The following is a 15,317-nucleotide window of genomic DNA, read 5'->3' as shown; positions in this document are numbered from 1 at the left end:
GTGTATATAACATTTTAGCCAAAATATAATTTCAAGCGTGGAAATTACAACAGTGTTGTTAGTAATGCTGCTTGATCTACATTCGAAAATATATGTAACTTGCTTCTAAGGCTAGCCTGACGCAGCAGGAGGTGAGAACACTTGCTTCTCGCTATTAGTTCAGGTAATACGTTCTGAATGCTGCGTCCTCCCGCTGATCTGTATCGTGTCAGACATTACACTGTAGCACATGAGACTGTTAATCACGAATTGAACGCACCTGTACGCTATGTCTGCCGTTCTGCCGCAGCTGCTGCGCAGTGCAAGGCCAACCACGTGTTCTCGCGGTTTCTGCCTGTATTTACAGGGCGACCTCTGCGACCCGTGTTGCAGCTGCCACAGAGGCCACGTGATGCATGCGACATCACATGCCGTTAATGATTCTGCTGCACTTCCTCCACCTGTTTGTGGAAGTCCATCGTTGTCATGAACATGGGACAGCGGCTGATGATATAAGTAAAGAAAACTAACCACTACAGCCGTATCATCAAAGAAATTTCTTACAAAGGACCAGTTTCTGCCAACACTTGCGCCATCATCAGGTCCACTATAAACGAAAAGAGTACTTCCATTTCTTGGCCCACGTATCATAGAACCCATATAATACGAGGGCTGTTCGGAAAATAAGGTCCGATCGGTCGCGAAATGAAAACCACAGTGAAAACCATAAATTTATATTCGCAACAGTTAGCCACGCCTTCCAGCTACCTCTCTAAAAAATTTTTTCATAATGTAGGGCCACAGTCATAATATATTTCTTTAAAGTAAGTACCGCCATTAGACTGCTTTTTATTTGCAGTCTTACATTTACGCCGGCCGGAGTGACCGAGCGGATCTGGCGCTTCAGTCTGGAATCTCGCGACCGCTACGGTCGCAGGTTCGAATCCTGCCTCGGGCATGGATGTGTGTGATGTCCTTAGGTTAGTTAGGTTTAAGTAGTTCTAAGTTCTAGGGGACTGATGACCTCAGATGTTAAGTCCCATAGTTCTCAGAGCCATTTGAGCCATTTTGTTACATTTACAGAATCATGATTTCGGCTTCAAAGTGCCATTATCAAGTGTTTTAATGTTATACAGTGCCTAAGATGGCATATTGTCGTATTTAAAATACACTATTAGACACATTGTCTAAGGGTCAATCATCTGCCATCTTAGGCACTGTTTAACATTAAAACACTTGATAATGGCATTTTGAAGCAGAAATCATGATAACACTGCAAATAAAAAGCATTCTAATGGCGGTACCTACTTTAAAGAAAATCTCTCTTAATAGTCGCCGCTCCGATTTAGATATTTGTCTTGGCGTTGTACAAACATTCCAGCAACCTTGACACAAGAAGCAGCTGCCTATTCTCTAGCGCTGGTCTGCCTTTTGTTGTTTATGCCAAAATGTTGTCTTCGTAGACAGCGGCTCAGGTGAGCAGAGATGAACAACGGAGGGAGCCAATTGAGGGCTGTATTGTGGATGATCAAGCACTTCCCACCGAAAACGCTGCAGGAGTGTCTTCATTGCCCCTGCAGAATGCGGCTGAAAACTGTCTTGAAGAAAGAAACGTACGACATTTATGAATGTGAGTTGAATAGCTTCAGGCGAAATCTGTCACCAGAGTCATATAGTTGGCGGGAGACGCTGTTGTTTTAGGCATTTCTACGTAATCACTTTAAGCTCTGAACTGGAAAGAGCGACTGAAGCGATCGACAGGCACACGAAAGACACTGCCCAACACATCTGTGCGAAGTTTCGTCGGATTTTCACAGTGGTATCCATTTCACGCCTATACGGACCTTACTTTGCGAACAGACCTCTTAGTAGTTGTTGTGGACTGTGTACATCAGGAGTGTATACTCTACAACCGGTTGTGACCTTGAAGTGTTTCCATTGCTGTAAGAAAATGTGATTCAGTAAGCCATCCTAAACGACACATACAATCTTGGTATTCAGAACTCTATGCCTCGCCCTCTCGGCCAATTACCACTGACCGACAAATTTGTGTGTTCCCACAGATTATCACTATAAAATTTATTTTTCTTGACCGCACAGTTAGAAAATGATGACCGCTTTCGACTGCTCAAGCAATCGTCTTCCGCTCTTTAAAATATCGTTACAGCAAGTAAATCGTCACTTGTAGTGCAAACACGTATTGAGTCGTAAAATGTCCGCCCCTGGTAGCTGAGTGGTCATACCAAACGGCCCGGGTTCTATTCCCGGCTGGGTCGGACATTTTCTCCGTTCAGGGACTGGGTGTAGTGTTGTCCTTATCATCATTTCATCCCCATCGACACGCAAGTCGCCGACGTGGCGTCAGCTCGAAAGACTTGCACCAGGCGAACGGTCTACCCGACGGGAGGCCCTAGCCATATGGCATTTCCATTTCCAATCATGAAATGTACCGTGTCGAAATAGTTTCTGTGGATCAGAAAGTGTTTTTACTACGTGTAATGAGTTACTCACTGTAACGATGTTTAATCTTCTGAAGATGACTGAGCCGGGCGCGGTGGCCGAGCGGTTCTAGGCGCTTCAGCCCGGAACAGCGCTGCTGCTACGGTCGCAGGTTCGAATCCTACCTCGGGCATGGGTGTGTGTGATGTGCTTAGGTTAGTTAGGTTTAAGTAGTTCTAAGTCTAAAGGACTGATGACCTCAGATGTTAAGTCCCATAGTGCTCAGAGCCATTTGAACCATTTTTGAAGATGACTGCTTGAGCAATCGAATCCGGTCATCATTTTATAAATGTGTGATCCACATAAATAAATTTTACAATGCAGTTTAAGATCGCGCAATCCGCATACTTGATCGTATCAAGTCTTACAAAGCTACAGATTTTGCTACCAGCTAATTTCTGAACCACCCATGCTTGTTAATGCGCTGTTTTCGACATGGGGAGTTGGGATGGGAAAAACCAATCGGTTAAAACCGCTATCCATATTTTAGTTTTCCGTGTATGTTTGGTTTCGGTTATAAAACGTGTTTTTTTAATTTTTTACGAATAACCGACTAAAAAACGGAAACATCAATTAACCGTAGCAACAGTGCTAAAGTCTTTCGTTTCCAAACACACCTTTTTTAAAAAAATGAAGTAACTTTTATTTTTAAAATTTGCATTGGTTTGAAATATTGTTTTACTATAGAAAATGGAAAAAATGTGATCAGTGGTTTTAATCACAATGCGAACAGAAACGACCAACAAGCACGTGGCATAAGAATTTGTACAGCATTGCCGAGACGATAATGTCGGACCCAGTTGCTGTATGTCGTCCATTAGGTACGGTTTAGGGCGCAAGACTTGCCTCCAACTGGACTATATAGTAGTTCCTTGCTGTCGTTGCGGGACGTACTTTATACTGCAGAACGACACCAGTCCCAGTCTAGAAATATTTTTACCTAGTGACGTAGGAATGTCGTACAATGCTTCATTGCCTAAACAGATTAAAGATTTTTTTGCCATTTCTATCAAGTAATAATATAAGAATTGAATTATGGTACCGGTAATAAAACAAACGGTAATAAATTAAAGACTTAACAGCAATTCATTCACCATATACAATAAAAATAGAAAGTATCTGGCGGTCTCCTCTGTAGACTTACGTTTTCCTAAAACTCACCTGATAAACCGAAGTCGATCATTCCCTATCCCCCCCCCCCCTCCCCCCTTATATGTTCGCTCCGTTTCATATCACTTTGCAACGCTACGCCTAGCTATGTGTCACGCAGCAGACCTTTGACACAGTATCTGAACATTGTAGGGCTGGTTTTCCTATTATCTGCATAAACTTACAGTATTCTATATTTAGAGCAAGCTGCCGTTCATTACACCAAACAGAAATTATGTCTAACAAGGAACCCCTCAATGCGAGGTTGTAAGTTCAGTCTTTAGTAAGGCTCATTTGAAAGTGCTGTGTTAATAATTATTACAGGGAAAATATTATCTGCTAACGTCCCTCAGCAGGGCAACAGAAAAAGAGTATCCGTTAGATGCAGAGACCAACCTCCTACGCCACGTATGTATTACACTTCACAACATGAACTTCTTTGACATTCAGTAATTGTTGAGAGCAAACCGTTAACTTACACAGAATGAAAAATGGCGCGCCACAGTGATCACGTAGGTTCGAGCCATCAAGATCGTAGACGAACTCCTTGGAAATTACAAACCGCGCAGAACGTTCAGCGAGGTACCCACTGGTAGAGTATGAATACAGAAGCATATTGGTATAACGGTGTGATGAGAACTAATGAAATGTGGTGGCATGTTACGGAATGCGAAACTTACTGTCGTGAAGCTTATCGTGAAACTCGTTAACCTTGAAGACGTAGCTGCAGACAGTGCGATAATATGTTTTATAGCCCCAGAAAAACACAACATCCAGAGGCTGAATTTGTCCAGTGGTTCCAGGTGGTATGAACTGCAATGTCACACATTTTTCAGGAAGGATAGTTTGTTCTAAATGAGTATGATTTTTATACGCATACCAGGAGTCAAGCAAAAGCAAATTATTTTGATCAGCTTTTGGCAAAAAGCAGTGCCCAAACCATAGTTGTAACTCTGTTACGCCCAATCTCCAACTCTTGCTTGCTGAGACATAAATATTTCCTGCTGCCCTTCCAAGATTGCGCACACGAAAAAGAATCGTAGGGGGCAGAGCACCTCCAACTTCTCGCAGCACAGTAAATAACTTTCAGGCAATTTACCATCCCGATAAATTGTGGGCATATGTATATAAGAATGCGTTAAGGTACTGACGGTAATTGATCTTGATAAAACTGTTCTGGTACCTCTGATTTCTAGGATTCCTTTGATGTACATTTCCTCTTCAAATACCAGTTGAACGGAGTTGAAAACAAAATTCCTTACTGATCGATGGGATAAGTTTCTTTATTTAGTCTACAAATTGTCGGGCCGATTCCGCAGTTTGCTGTGCATCGTTAAGGTGACGTTTTGTTCGAAGTTCCGTTATATTACGTCTTCCAGTTCTGTAGCTATGTTTGAAGTTATGCAACCATCCGTTGCTTCGCTTGAAATTGCTAATCTATTTTATGTGCATAACGTAGTATTTTACTATCACGCACATTCTGTGAACTGAAACGCGCAAACACCAGTCTCTGTAACATGTGCATCTTATCCTCTCTTGAATATCTACAGTTTTTCTTACGCACTACAAGGTCATATTGCTGGGGACTTATTCGAAATCTGTTCATAACTGTTTTTTTATTGTGCTGCGGATCATGTTCGATGTATGTAATTATGTTTAGTACCCCAACGTTGGAAAAAGATTGTCCATTATTACGTTTCACTGCAGACAGGATTTGTAGATACACTGAAGCGCCAAAGAAACTGGTATAGGCATGCTTATTCAGAGTTATGTAAACAGACAGAATACGGCGCTGCAGTCGATAACTCCTGTATAACAAGTGTCTGGCGCAGTTGTCAGATCGGTTATTGCTGCTACAGTGGCAGGTTATCAAGATTAAGTGAGTTTTAACATGGTGTTACAGTTGGCACACGGCCGATGGGACACAGCGCCTCCGAGGTAGCGATGAAGTGGCGATTTTCCTGTATGACCATTCCACGGGTGTACCGTGAATATCAGGAGCCAGATAAAACATACCGTGAATATCGGGAATCCGAAATAACATCAAATCTCCGACATCGCTGCGTCGGGAAAAAGATCCTGCAAAAACGGGACTAACGGCGACTGTAGAGAATCGTCCATCGCGACGGAAGTGCAACCCTTCCGCAAATTGCTGCAGATTTCAATACTGGGCAATCAATAAGTGTCAGTGTGCGAACCATTCAACGAAACATCATCGGTATGGACTTTCGGAGCCGAAGGCCCACTCCTGTACTCTTGACGACTGCACGACATAAAGCTTTACGCCTCGCCTGGGCCCGTCAACACCGACATTGGGCTCTTGATGACCGGAAACATGTTGCCTGGTCGGACGAGTCTCGTTTCAGATTGTATCGAGCAGATGGACGTGTACGGATATGGCTAATCCATGACCCTGCATGTGAGCAGGGGTCTGTTCAGGCTGGTGGGAGCGTCTGTAATGGTGGGGGACGTGTGCAACTGGAGTGATATGGAACTCCTGATACGTCTAGACACGACTCTGACAGGTGACACATACGTAAGCATCCTGTCTGATCACCTGCATTCTTTCATTTTCACTGTGCGTTCCGACTAACTTGGGCAATTCCGGCGGTACAAGTCTAGAATTGCTACAGAGTGGCTCTTGGAACACTTTTCTGAGTTTAAAGACTTCCGTTGGCCATCAAACTCCCCAGACATGAACATTATTGAGCATATCTGGGATGCCTTGCAAAGTACTGTTCAGAAGATATCTCCACCCTCTCTTACTCTTACGGATTTATGGACATTCCTGCAGTACTCGTGGTGTCAGTTCCCCTTAGCACATTAGTCGAGTCCATGCCACGTCGGGCTGCGGCGCATCTGCGCGCACGCGGGGGCTCTACACGATATTAGGCAGGTGTACCAGTTTATTTCGCTCTTCAGTGTATAATGCAATATTTCCTTTTTTATCGTTGCCATTGCTCTATTTTGTATTAACACAATTAGCACTGTAGCATTTTGTGAGTTACAAATCGACTAAGCCAATTATGCTCCTTAGCCTCATAATGTGCTCACCACCGGATACTTCCAGTCCCACACCCTGTTACATTTAGCAGCCAATAATATGGTTATAAGCTGGCCGGTGTGGCTGAGCAGTTCTAGGCGCTTCAGTCTGGAACCGCGCGACCGCAACGGTCGCAAGCTCAAATTTTGCCTCCGGGATGGATGTGTGGGATGTCCTTAGGTAAGTTAGGTTTAAGTAGGGGACTGATGACCTCAGATGTTAAGTCCCATAGTGCTCAGAGCCATTTGCACCAATATGGTTGTATTGTAGATGCGTCGAATGCCGTAAATGTCATTGGCCTTTTGCCACTGTGCACTCAATGAGTTCGATGTAAGTCATGCTCTGTTTCCCTAACAACTGCCTGGATAGCCGCGCATGTTAAAGCGCCGGGAGGAGAAGGTGCACCGTCTCCAGATCGAATCCTCCTGGCGGATTAACGACGAAGCTAGGTGTACCGGCCATCCTAGGCGTGGTTTTGGGCGGTTTCTCGCATCCTACTGGGTGAATACCTGGCTAGTTCCCAAGTGGAAAGAGCACACTGAAAACCACTATGAGGGGAATGAGTATTCTGATTACGTGATAGAAGAAGAAACAGGAGTCGATTCGGAAGAGATAGAGGATCCACTATTCCAAACAGAAGTATAACAGCTTTGGAAGACTTCAGATCGAATAAGGCAGAAGGGATGGATAACATTCCAGAACAATTTCTAAAATCATTGGGGAGAAATGGCAACAAAACAATAATTCAAGTGCGTGTGTAGAATGCATGAGTCCGGAGATATACGAGTACCATCAGGCTTTCGGAAAAACATCATCCACACAGTTCCGAAGCTTTCAAGACGCCTCAAGTGCGAGAATTATTGCACAATCAGCTTGACAGCTCATGCATCCAAGTTGCCCACAAGAATAATAAACGGAAGAATGGAAAAGGAAATTGAGGATGACAGATGACGACCAGTTTAGCTTTAGGAAAGGTAAAGGCACCAGAGAGGCAATTCTGACATTGTGGTAGATAATGAAAGCAAGACTAAAGAAAAATCAGGGCACGTTCATGGGATTTGGCGACCAGGAGAAAGTGTTCGACAATGCCAAATGGTGCGAGGTGTTCGAAATTCCAAGAAAAACTGGGTAAGCTATAGAGAAAGACGGGTAATATTCACTATGCACAAGAACCAAGAGGTAACATTCAAAGACCAAGAACCAAGCGTTCGAATTATAAAGGGTGTAAGACAGGGATCTAGTCTGTCGCCCCTACTGTCTAATCTATACGTCGAAGAAGCAACGATGGAAATAAAAGGAAGGTTCAAAGTAGAACTAAAATTCAAGTTAAAAGGATATCAGTGATAAGATTCGCTGATGACATTGCTGTCCTCAGTGAAAGTGAAGAAGAATATCAGAATCTGCTAAATGGAATGACCGGTCTAATGAGAACAGAAGAAAGACAAAAGTAATGAGAAATAGAAGAAATTAGCCAAACTAGAGAAACTTAACATCAGGATTGATGGTCACGAAGTAGATGAAGTTGAGGAAATCTACAACTTAGGCAGCAAAATAACCAATGACGGAAGGAGCAAGAAGACATTAAAATCAGACTAGCACTGGCAAAAAGGGCATTCCTGGCCAAGAGAAGTTTGTTTACTAGTATCAAACATGGGCCTTAATTTGAGGAAGAAATTCCTGATAATGTACGTTTGGAGCACAGCATGCTGTGTTAGTGAAATATGGCTGCTGGAAAACCGGAACCGAAGAGAACCGAAGCATTTGAAATGTGGTGCTACAGAAGAATGTTGAAAATTAGCTTGACTGATGAGGTAATGTTCTCCGCAGAATCGACGAGGAAAGTAATATATGGCAAACACTGACAAGAAAGATGTAAGAGCACGTGTTAAGACATCAGGAAATAACGTCCATGGTACTAGAAGTAACTGTAGTGGGAAAAACTGCAGGGGAAGACAGAGACTGGACTACATGCGTTAAATAATTAAGGATCAAAATGGCTCTGAGCACTATGGGACTCAACTGCCGAGGTCATTAGTCCCCTAGAACTTAGAACTAGTTAAACCTAACTAACCTAAGGACATCGCAAACATCCATGCCCGAGGCAGGATTCGAACCTACGACCGTAGCGGTTTTGCGGTTCCAGACTGCAGCGCCTTTAACCGCACGGCCACTTCGACCGGCAAATAATTAAGGACATAGGTTGCTAGTTCTAGTCTGAGATGAAGAGGTTGGTACAGGAGAAGAACTCGTAACGGGCCGCGTCGAATCTGTCAGAAGACTGATAAAAAAAAAATTTAAATAAAAGCCAAATCCCGCGTCAGTTACACTATTAGTGAACGTTTAGATAGCTTCCGCCCATTTTCAAATGAATAACAGTACATGCAGACAGTTGGGTATCACATATTCCGTCCCTGAGGGCCGTTGCTTGGGCACAGGAATGGCATTTGATCACCATTTAAACTAACGATGCCACATCCGTTCATAATCATGCCGACCTACAACGAGTCGGGACAAAAACACAAAGAAAAAGCATAAGAGCAAGATCCTGCATTCTTTTACAGCACTAGCCTCGCTATGCGTGCCGGCAGGTTCAGTTTGTAGTTCCAGTGCACTCGTTATAATCTGTGCAGCAATTGTCTCAGTTTCTGTGCAATTCATTACGCTGATAATGTGCCCATATACCGGGTGATCAAAAAGTCAGTATAAATTTGAAAACAGAATAAATCACGGAATAATGTAGATAGAGAGGTACAAATTGACACACATGCTTGGAATGACATGGGGTCTAGTACCTTCCGCCACGGAAGTCGAACACGCGCCAGAACAATTGGACGTGGTCAGCCCATAGAGGGTTCCGCCTCCGTGGCGGCTATTCCGCGCAGCGGCTCTCGCGCAGCGAGGGCGCCACCGCTACGCCACGTGCAGACAGCGGCCAATAGCCGCTCCCTCCGGTTTCGTATATAAGGACCCGCTCTGCCCTAGTCCTCAGCCCGCCCCGATGGGGAATTGAACTACAATAAAGAAGAAAAAAAAAACCTAGTCCAGTCAGTCTGGTACTCGCTCTGGATTACGTTTCTATCTCGGCGGTACTGCGTTCTGGTCGTTGCTCGTTGTTGACATTTGCCTGGCTCTGATTCTGAGTGGATTCATTGTTGCTGTTTGGTATTGTGGTTTCCACAAGCCTCCGTTGTTTATCTCTTCCTTGTTGTGTCGGTCTTGGTCGGTCGTGGCCGGTTGTTGTCAGTTGTCGTTGGTCTGTCGTCCGACTCGTCCCGTGTTTACCCGGTGGTGCGAGCCCCACCGCCGGCGGCTTCCCCGCCTGGCGGCTCCGATCCGCAGCCCAAGGCGTTCCCGCAGTTGGTTTTGGCTACTACATGGGGTTTTACTGGAACCAAAAAAATACAAACGTTCAAAAATGTCCGACAGATGGCGCTTCATCTGATCAGAATAGCAATAATTAGCATAACAAAGTAAGACAAAGCAAAGATGATGTTCTTTACAGGAAATGCTCGATATGTCCACCATCATTCCGTAACAATAGCTGTAGTCGAGGAATAATGTTGTGAACAGCACTGTAAAGCATGTCCGGAGTTATGGTGGGGCACTGGCGTCGGATGTTCTCTTTCAGCATCCCTAGAGATGTCGGTCGATCACGATACACTTGCGACTTCAGGTAATCCCAAAGCCAATAATCGCACGGACTGAGCTCTGGGGACCTGGGAGGCCAAGCATGACGAAAGTGGCGGCTGAACACGCGATCATCACCAAACGACGCGCGCAAGAGATCTTTCACGCGTCTAGCAATATGGGGTGGAGCGCCATCCTGCATAAACATCGTACGTTCCAGCAGGTGTTTTTCAGCCAGGCTGGGGATGATGCGATTCTGTAACATATCGGCGTACCTCTCACCTGTCACGGTAGCAGTTACTAACGTTTCGCTGTCCAGTGCCATCTGTCGGACATTTTGTGAACTTTGCTTTTTTTTTTCGTTCTAATAAAACCCCATGTCATTCCAAGCATGTGTGTCAATTTTTACCTGTATATCTACGTTATTCCGTGGTTTATTAAGTTTTCAAATTTATACTCTCTTTTTGATCACCCCGTATTAATACTGTACTAGCCTTGCAGACTGCGTTGTAACCGACCAACTGTTCTGTGCTGCTAGTTCTGCCTTGCCGGCTGGTTTTAGCTGAACTGAATGCAGCCAGCTCTAAATGTAGAAAAATGCGAGTTAATGCGGATGAGTAGGAAAAACAAACCCGTAATGTTGGAGTACAGCATTAACAGTGTCATGCGTGACACAATCACGTCGTTTAAATATCTGGGCGTAACGTTTCAAAGCGATATGAAATCGAACGAGCTTGTGCGGATTGTGGTAGGGAAGATTTATTGGGAGAATTTTGGAAAAGTGTACTTCATCTGTAAAGCAGACCGCATATAGGTCGCTAATGTGACCTATTCTTTAATACTGCTCAAATATTTGGGATCCGTACCAGGTCGGATTATAGGAAGACAACGAAGCAGTTCAGAAGCGGGCTGCTAGATTTGTTGCCAGTAGGTTCGATCAACACGCGAGTATTGCGGAGCTGTTTCGTGAACTGAAATGGGAACCGCTGGAGGGAAGACGATGTTTTTTTTTCCCGAAACACTGCTGAGAAGATTTAGTGAACCGACATTTGAAGCTGACTGGAGAACGATTATTCTGGAGCCAACGTACATTCCGTGTAAGGACCACGGAGATACGACACGAAAAATTAGGGCTCATACGGAGGCGTACAGGGTGTTCGGAATTTCCTGTTACAGACGTCGAGGATTAATAGAGGGGGGTGAGTACATAATATTTTCCGTCGTAAATTGGAAATTTGTGGTTAGTTCTGTGGGACCAAACTACTGAGATCATCGGTCCCTAAGCTTACACACTACTTAATCTAACTTAAACTAACATACACTAAGGACAACACACACATCCATGCCTGAGGGAGACTCGAATCTCCGACGGGGGCAGCCAAGCGAACCCTGACAAGGCGCCTTACACCGCGCGGCTACCCCGCGCGGCATACCGATTCCGTGCTACGGCCGATTGAAAACATGTTTACTGGTTAGATATGCAACAGGATAGTCATAGTGAGGGAGGCTGTTTAAGTCGGATCGGCTGATGTCTTTTGACGTCCATCCTACGTCTCTGACCTTCTTCGAGCCTCATTCATGTGTCTGTGAGCAATGTGGTTGAGTACACGTTTTGCGGAACACACCGACAAGATCCTTCTAAATAGCAAAGCTCAAGGCAACGTCTGAGCTGCTCGTCGCCTTTATCAGGATCATTCTCCACAACGGCCGACTCCATCACGCTACGGCCTTCCCTGTCAGTAGCCATGGGTGTGGTCCTCGACGAAGACGCAGCAGCCCCGAATTGGAACAGGCCGTACTGCATCACGTTGAAGAAAACCCGTCAACGAGTACATGAGCAATTTCTTTGGGTATTAATGAGTGGGATTGTAAAACAAGTGATGTACTCGCTCATGCCTAACCAATTACTTGAAATAGTGCTCGGGTTATTAATATGGTTTCAAATGGTTGTAGCACGGAAACAGTGCGTTTCCAGAAATAGGTTTCAATTCAAAGTATTACCTCCACACTCCCCTCTCGCAGAAGTAACGAGAATTTCCGAAAAAACTGTATATAAAGTCTTTTTTTTTATTTGCAAGTGGGACAGCAAAGGAAATGACTTGTGTTGGTAAAGGGTACCGTCCGCCACACACCGTAAGCTGGCTTGCGGAGTGTGTGTGTGTAAATGTAGATTTAGATGTACTTCCAGTGCTCTCATTATAATCTGTGCTGCTTTTGTCTCAGTTATTGCGCAAACCATAGCCATTGCTGTCTGTCTGTATGTTATGACTCCCAGAGGTTGTGTTGCAGTAGACCAGCTGTTGTGATGCTAGCCTGTGAATGTGTGCCAGCAGGTTCCGGCTGTACTTCCAGCGCGCCCTGTGCCGACTGTGCTGCAGCTGCGCGACCGCCTCCAAGCAGCGGGAGGCGCAGATGGGCCTCACCTACTTCCGCAACACGCCGCACAGTAACTCAGAGACCACTAGGCGCATGCGCGCCAGTAAGTACCTCCCGATGGTGTTACTGTTTCCGTCTAGTATAATTACAAGTTGTGTTACCTCGAATGCCTTTGAATGCATACTCTGCGATAGGCTATGCAGTCACCGCAACAGCGTGAGAATCATCTGGGGCGGCGTGCCTGAGCTGTGTCATTTCGTATGCTAGGTCTGATACGGTGTACAGCGTCTATAGGATAGGCAGCAGCGTCTGGAAACCCTCCTTTGAACGGATGCAAAGGCGAAATAAAGACGAAGGCGGAAGTGGCAGTTACAAACGTGGCGCTGGCCCCATGCGCCACTTAACGTCGCTCGGTCTGAAAGGTTCAGGCGCTGCTGCCTGACGTATGTAAGAGGAATGTTGAGCTAGCCCCTGAAGATTATCCTCACCTATAAATCCCTCTTTCTCCCAACATATTTAATGCCAACATTGCCTTTATCTCTGCCTCTCCTGAATTCTACAAATCCATAGAGATCCTGGAAAGACATGTACTCGGCCTCACCTTCCACATCCGCCTACTTTCATCACCTCTTATCCAGTACCAACTGATCAACTACTCATATCTTTAAACTTACTGGGAGATTAAAACTGTGTGCCGGGCCGAGACTCGAACTCGGGACCTTTGCTTTTCGTGGGCAAGTGCTCTACCAACTGAGCTACCCAAGCACGACTCACGCCCCGTCCTCACAGCTTTACTTCCACCAGTACCTAGCCTCCTACGTTCCAAACTTTACGGAAGCTCTCCTGCGAACCTTGCAGAACTAGCACTCCTGAAAGAAAGGATATTGCGGGGACATGGCTTAGCCACAGCCTCAGTTGGTAGAGCACTTGCCCACGAAAGGCAAAGGTCCCGAGTTCGAGTCTCGCTCCGGCACACAGTTTTCATCTGCCAGGAAGTTCCATATCAGCGCTGACTCCGCTGCAGAGTGAAAATCTCATTCTGGCTACTCGTATCTTCTTGGAACACTTTCGGACACGGTACATTAATCACAAAACTTAGTCCTGACACCTAATGTCCTACCGAGCGAGGTGGCGCAGTGGTTAGTACACTGTATTTGCATTCGGGAGGACGACGGTTCAATCCCCCGTCCGGCCATCCTGATTTAGGTTTTTTCGTGATTTCTCTAAATCGCTCCAGGCAAATGCCGGGATGGTTCCTTTGAAAGGGCACGGCCGACTTCCTTCCCCATCCTTCCCTAATCCGATGAGACCGATGACCTCGCAGTTTGGTCTCTTCCCCCAAACAACCCCAACACCTAATGTCCTATCCACCAATCACCAATCCAGGTACCCTGTAGCGCCACTACATCCATTTATCACACTCATTCGCGCTGGAAATTCATTCAGCTCTGACTATTAAACGTTGAAATCAGTCCCGACATATATCCTTCGTAGCTCTAGTCACAATGCTCCACCTCACACCATCCTTGCATTTTCCTTTCTCCATCTTTTAGTCGCAATCTGTGGTTGCACAAGACGCCATGGTCGTATTCATAATTCGATCTCCCATTGTGAAAATGATCATATCCGGTACAAAGAAAATATCAGAGCTTGCAAATATGAGAGAAGCAACCGACTTTTGCACTAAATTTAAGAGAAAAAAGCAATGAAAGTACTTAGAATAAATAATGAAAGACACCTCCTAATGTTACAATAAAATGATCAAACATGCAAAACAAAACTTGGAAAGAAGCTACTACTAAATGACCAAGAGAGCATGACTCACTGCTTACACTGATCTGATCACATAACAGAAATCCTAATAGTCGATCACAAGTCTCATTCCCCTCCTAAGCATACACACACACACACACACACACACACACACACACACACACACACACACACACAAACAAACAAACATAAAAAATTACAGAAACACGCAAACACTCGAACAAAATGAAGCTGAAATCAAAAAACTGAGGAAGTTCGCAAAACTTACAAAGTGAATGACACTCTAGACAACAAACACAGAAAATAGCATTTAAAGTGTTACATTTCGAAAATAGAGTGACCACAAGGAAAGCTGCAAACTTTCAACCGGGTTGTCACATGATAAAAAGCTAGCTGGCTTAGAATTAGTGAATTAGACGCTGATCTGTAAACACATTTCCATTTTACTAGAAAAATTTGAATGACCTGTTTTAAATGTATAACCTGTATGTGAAAACGAAAAAATCGTGTAATATTTCAGGACACCAACTGAAGATGCCTTGTCAATACTTAATGTGGTTCATACGGAAGGCGTTTTTCGTTTAAACTAATGCAATTTGTGTACAGTTGCTGCGAAAATTGCGACCACAAAAAATTTGTTATGATCATTTTCATGCACAATGAGCATCATCATTACATCTGCATCGTAGCAGCACGAGCGTTATCGCTAGTGATTATATTATGACTGAAATATAAAATCATCTAAATAGTTTTAAAAATCATAAAAATTCAAATGTGTTCTTTTATTTAATTTGAAACTTCTATTAAACACGTAAAATCTTCGGCTGAAGAGCGGTTTTATCCTCCTACCAACAGCCTCTTCATGGGGAAT

At 44.5% G+C, this 15,317-nt stretch overlaps 1 non-coding gene across 1 annotated transcript; it reads right to left on the bottom strand.

Moving 5' to 3' along the window:
- Window positions 1-13,364: 13,364 nt before the first annotated feature.
- On the bottom strand, window positions 13,365-13,439 carry Trnar-acg. Its single transcript has one exon. It is a non-coding gene; the product is annotated as a tRNA-Arg (tRNA).
- Window positions 13,440-15,317: the final 1,878 nt, after the last annotated feature.

The sequence above is a fragment of the Schistocerca americana genome, chromosome 1, assembly GCF_021461395.2.
Source record: "Schistocerca americana isolate TAMUIC-IGC-003095 chromosome 1, iqSchAmer2.1, whole genome shotgun sequence".
Classification (NCBI taxonomy): Eukaryota; Metazoa; Arthropoda; class Insecta; order Orthoptera; family Acrididae; genus Schistocerca; species Schistocerca americana.
The sequence above is the reverse complement of the archived record's forward strand: the minus strand, read 5'-3'. Positions and strand labels throughout refer to the sequence as shown.